The sequence below is a fragment of the Strongylocentrotus purpuratus genome, unplaced genomic scaffold (genome assembly GCF_000002235.5).
Source record: "Strongylocentrotus purpuratus isolate Spur 01 unplaced genomic scaffold, Spur_5.0 spur5_scaffold_16, whole genome shotgun sequence".
Classification (NCBI taxonomy): Eukaryota; Metazoa; Echinodermata; class Echinoidea; order Camarodonta; family Strongylocentrotidae; genus Strongylocentrotus; species Strongylocentrotus purpuratus.
In genome coordinates this window covers 4,383,178-4,389,243 of record NW_022145601.1, presented here as the reverse complement: position 1 = coordinate 4,389,243, position 6,066 = coordinate 4,383,178, and the positions used below count along the sequence as shown (strand labels likewise).

The window sequence follows — 6,066 nt, the reverse complement described above, 5'->3', positions numbered from 1 at the left end:
ACTTTACCAAGACTTGGCCAAATTTCTTATAATTTTGATGATTCCAGAACCTTGCAATACACAGAAATTCTTATATGCTAGATGATCAACCTTTTCTGGTCGGTTCCACACCGTTTCTTTCACAATGCAATCGCATGACCAGAACTCAACTTCATCTTTAACTCTTCCTATCCCCATTGTCTTGTCGCGTGGGATGGTAACTTGAAACCAATCGGATTAGACAAAGAAAGGCATCCCAATTAGTCCATGATCTTCGAGTCTACAGGGAGTAAGTGGTAGGTAATTTGCATTGATGCTGGAAAAACAAGAGATGGGGCGTCTACAACTGAGCACCTAGACAGAGAGAGAGAGAGAGGTCGGTATTTCTCTAAAAGTAGGCGTACTTATATTGGTCCCACGTAGGCCTTTTCTCTGCATTTAAACTGCAGAGGACATGGAGGCATCTAAAGCAATAAATAGAATGAGAATTCGACCTTCCTGAAGAGAATGATGATATGTTATTACGTGTTTACGTTATGTGTTTTTTCTTCTTTCCAGAATCTATTTTTTATCACATCCTTACCTCCACCACTCCCTCTTTTTGTCTCCGTCTCTCTGTCTCTCTCTGTCTCTGTCTGTCTGTCTCTCTCTCTTTCTCTCTCTCTCTCCCCCCCCCCCCCTCTCTCTCTCTCTCTCTCTCTCTCTCTCTCTCTATCTCTCTCTCTCTCACTCTATTTTTTAATATAATATAAGTGAAACCGGTCATAGTGAAAAAGTGAACGCTCAAGGATTTTTATTTCAGTTATTTTAATTATATATATATAAAGTTCTTTCCTTTAAGCTAAACCTGAAGCTATATTCATTGCTAATCACATACAAAAGACACTCTCGTAAAAAATATCAAGTAAATGTTGTTGGGTATTGGCAGGCTAAGATAGACTATGATACATACAATTACCTTATAAATTATATCGTTCTGTATTATTATTGTGTTTTGGTTTGTAATGTCCTGTATACGTCTTTTGTTTTATTGTGAATTTTAATGTTTTGTATTTTACACATTTGTCATTTATGTTATATGGGTCCACCCACTTCTCTCAAGCCATCGGCTTTATCGGGTGTAAATGATCCAGCACAATTCTCAATGTTTATATATTGTATGTGATTTTTTATGAAATAATAAATTGAAATTGAATTGAAATTGAATTGAAATTGACTAGCTATGGTTTGAGACTAAGGAATACATAACCGTATGTTGTAACTTGCAACAAAGTGAGTGAACTATCATAGGCATCTTTTCACGGTTTAGAATGTGCCCCTCCCCCTCCCCCCTCCCAAAAATATATATACAAAATTACTGTTTGTTAGTTTCAAAATTCAGAATGTACATGTATATTTCATGCATGTATCAGCCAATCAATACGCTCTATCGCATAATACATAGTTTATGTATAAAGTGATAACACTCTCTAACACTCCAATCCAATCCAATCCAATCCAGGAACCTATAAAGCGCCAATATCTTAAGTTTTTTCCCCAATGCCCCGTGCGGAAAATACTTGTTATGCCACTATATCCTATGCCAGTGTCTTTGCTAGTTGTCCGGTTATTATTATACTGCAGGTCGTCTCATAATTTAGTGATTAGTATTTTCCACTCGTTGATCCAAGTTTCTTCATGGCAAACTAAAAATACATCTCAGGAATGCGGTAGAGGCAGACGCCCATCCCTGGTACATTATACCGAGCTTTACATTGATTCGAGAAAGATGCGTTAGAGTGTGACCACCAACATCGAAATACCACCGAAAATACTTAGTTTAACAAAATTGACTTAATAAGAAAAAATATGGCGGTACACCGATTATGTTTTAAGTTTTTGATCTACTTTTCCGACTAACAGCCAAGGAAAATGTTCAAATTGGTACGATATGGTCCCTTTTGACGGCATTTAGACAACAAGCTTCGCTGATATGACTACCTCAAAACTATAAGAAAGTGCCCCCCCCCCAAAAAAAAAGTCAATATATTACATGAAGAATGTGTACTTTTTTCAAACATGTCACATCATCGAAAATATATCAAGAACTTCAGCATTCAATATCAAACATATGTTGTGATTTCGTGTTGCACATGATATATTGTATTAAAGTGTTTCGATTACGTTGCGAAGTCACTTAAGGGGGCATGGGGGATGTTTCACAAAAACTAAGATCGACTTTAGGTTGGACTTACATATGACAGGCCATTCATGCCACTGGTTGCTCTCACTATTGGTATCTCAATTATGATATGTAGATCATATTTTTTCCTTCCATAATGAACTATCAAAAAATGGATATGCTGTAGATTTGTGACCACGATGTATACGTCCCTTCAGAGACCAATGCCAGTAAGTGGTAAGAGCAAACAGTGGCATGAACTGCCTGCCAAAGTTAAGTCCAACTTAAAGTCGATCTTAGTCTTTGTGAAACATCCCCCTGAACTCGTTTACTGGAAGCGGTCGTCTCTGTTTCAAATTTCTACTTTGAAAATAGAATATCGATGTGTGTTTCCAATTTCCCATATAAGATTCACATGTCACTAAGTTGCATTTCGTTTTCCCAACACCATCACACCAGGGGGGTGTTTCATCAACTAAAATCGATTTCGATTTTAAAAATCAATTTTAAGGCCGAATCAGTTTTAGCTTAAAACCGATACATGTGAGCTGTTTCATCAAATCGATTTTAAGCTAAAATAGATTTTTAGGTGTCTGCAATCAAGGCTAGTCAATTTAGGGTAAATCGATCACAAAATGGCCTTGCTTAACTACAGTGAGAGTCCTTGAAAAGTAAGTTAAATCTGTTTTTCTTTGAAAATATCAATTCTGTTGATAACAAATCTGTTATTTTATAAGAAGAAAAGTGTTCCTCTCATTATTATGCAATTTCATTTTTATGTAACTGAACGAAATCTTAAATAAAATCAATTTATATCACTCTCCAAGTGGACGAATTGCACTGGTTCAACCATTTCAGTCCCATTCATATAAATTCATGCAGGTTCAATAGTAATTACCTAACGACGTTTATTATTCGGTTAGGACAGACAGGTACAAACTCATTAGTCTAGTTTATTCTTGCAGTAGTATTGTGGTTTTACTAGTTATGCTACTAGTTGTAAATTTGGGCTTAGAATCAAGACCTAGGCCTAGATCTAGGCCTAGGCCCTAGATAGACCCTACTAGATCTAGTAGATCTAGAATCTACATCCCTTATTTATTTTAGCATTGTCTTGTTTTTGTTGATATAGGCCTAGATCTAGATCTAGAGACTCTAGAGACTAGTCTAGTCTAGGTCTAGCTTTTCTAGACTCTAGATCTAGACCAGGCCTAGGGTCTAATTATAAATGATAGATCTAGATCTATTAGGCCTAGGGCTAGGCTTAGGGCCTAATTATTAAAAATCAATAGGATTATTGTTTTGAAGGTAAAATTTTATGAAAAAAATTAGACTCTAGATCTAACGTTAGATCTAGAGTCTAATTTTTTTCATAAAAGTCAACTATGACATGTCTAAATCATAGATAAATTACTTCATCAGCCAGCCTGATTAATATTGTACAAATAATAGGGCAGCAATTAATGAATAAAGAGGTGATTGAACAAACTGTAATGAGAATATATGTATGATGAAAGCTGCTCTGTTTGTTTTATACCTCTTTGCCTTCTACTCACGACAGGGGAATGTTCATTGAATCTGTGTACAACAGTGTTTGGTTCAAGAGCAGGGTATCCGAGATCAAGATTAGACTCCATAGTCAATCTTCCAAATGTCTAAAACTTACAATTTGGTTGGTAACAATGTCTTTGACCGAATACATGTAAATTACTGTTGTAATTACTGATAAAAATGTACTTATGTTCTTTTGAACACATTTGATACAGTGACAATTACTTTTCTGAAAAATAGATGTGCTCTCTTCATAACAAATATGTGTATCTCTGTTTTAAATCCTAGGTTGCAAAATAAAGAGCTATGGCATCTGCATGTACTGCTAGTTCATGACAAATGAACATTTATTGTCCATCTCTTCAAAATTGAAAAGGTAAGCAGTATCAATTACCAAAATTGATCTATCATTTTTCATAATCCTTGTAAGAAGTCTAATACCCATCTTACCCATTCTGTTAGATAAAACATACACAAATGGTAATGAAAGGATTTTTTTTTTTTATCCAAAGCAAACAATTAATCATTTATCTTCTGTAACTATTTTTTATTCTCCTACTTTATTTATTTAGTAATTAAAGTATTTGAAATAATCATAAATACAAAAGTTGAAGATTGATTGAAAAGTTGTACTAGTATTTAGTAATTGATTCATTTATTACATAACTTTCAATTCCTATTCTAGACTGCAGAGCCTGAATTACCTGCAACGTTATGCTTCTTATGAAACATCAGCCAGCCTACAGATAGAAGCTCTGTTTTCCAGCTTTAAGCAAGAGGAACCACAATGAGATACAGATCTTGATATCATGGACTGGTCACTTTTTACAACCAACACTACTTGTAAAATAAGATTTACAAATTAATTCCTATAAGCTATTAAAAATGCTCTAGTCAAGGTACTAAAATTTTGCCATCGAGTTTGAGGTTTTGGGTTTGATAAAATGTTAACATAAAATATTTTAAAGGAAGTAAACGTTTTATTGATACTTCCAAGATTTCCTATATTTTAAACAGAATTTTAGAATCTTGCAGAAGAAAAGAGAAGAAATAAAAAGCTATTATTCTGTCATGGAGGTTATTGTTACCAAACTCACATTACATAGATAATTTTGTTCATGGCAATAAATCTTAAAATATCAAATTGGAATTTCTTAATTAGCAATTCATCTGAGCAGCAGTTTGATGACCTATTTGGAACTCTTCCTAGAGGCACTTCTTGCATGCCTATGTATCGATAATTACCTGTTGGTGCTTAAAGTGCTATTGTAGCAATTGCACAAAAACAAATACAAAATAAACAACAGAACATTGTGATTGAGTGAAAACATTTTTCCTGCAGGAAATATATTAACTCTGACTTATGTTGTCCTTAGAATTTTGTGTCAAAGCTGATAGAAAAGAATTGATGATTAATTTCATATAGACAAACTATTGCATCAAGAAACCACATTCTCACCGACTGCGTGACCTTACATGACAATGTATATCATCCTTAGATTAACAACCGTATGAGTAACAGAAATATTTGTGACAAGTATTACTCTTTTAATCTCCATAAAGGTAACTCGAATAGAGAGTGGCAGATATCAGCTGCAGTAGTTTTAACAACTGGCTGATACTTTCATAGGAGCACTTTTATTTGTGTCATTTAAAATATTGTAATTGTATCCCTTGAATGTGTTCGCTATGCTCATCATTTACAAAATGTAGATTTCATTCATTAAAGCATAAACATATTGATTATACTTTAAAATCTGTGTTAATTTTATTTTGTATGTATTTTTTGACTTTTAAGAAGATAAAAGGGGGGGGGTGAATAGATGAGATTGTATGCTAGCGCATGGTGATAATAATTACATGATGATAAAGGGCAATGATGTGATTCAAGAATGGTGTGTTTGTATGCTGGCGAGTTATTGTTATAAGTAGGTGCTTATTTATTCATTTTTGTTCTTTATTAATTTTTTTGTGGGGGAAGGGGGGGGGGGGGGTGTTCATGAAGAAACAAAATTACGGCAAGCAAAGCGTTGTGATGGGAGTGTCGTTTTATGTTAATGAGAGAAAGAGAGAGAGAATATGAAAGAAATAAGGACACATAATTGTAAGCGCATATGGTAAAAAAAAATATAGAAAAAGGGGCACATAACAAAATGGAAAAGGGTCACTTCTAAGAAGAAAACATAAAAAGTTATTAGAAATAACAAGAGGAACTTTAAAACAAAGTGAAACGGGACAAACTACATGAAGGAAAAGTGTACTTGTAATAAACAAAAAGGGATGTTAATCAGATGTAAAAGGGGCACTCCTATCTAGCGTGGGTTATTTTGAAACTGCATAGCCTGGGGTGTCCGGGCCCCCTCCCCTGGAGAAAA

General features: G+C 34.4%; 1 long non-coding RNA gene across 1 annotated transcript; it reads left to right on the top strand.

The window, feature by feature from the left end:
• The first annotated feature begins 2,599 nt into the window (after positions 1-2,599).
• On the top strand, positions 2,600-5,032 carry LOC115924462. Its single transcript, XR_004064316.1, has 3 exons — positions 2,600-2,811; positions 3,980-4,067; positions 4,377-5,032. It is a non-coding gene; the product is annotated as an uncharacterized LOC115924462 (long non-coding RNA).
• Positions 5,033-6,066: the final 1,034 nt, after the last annotated feature.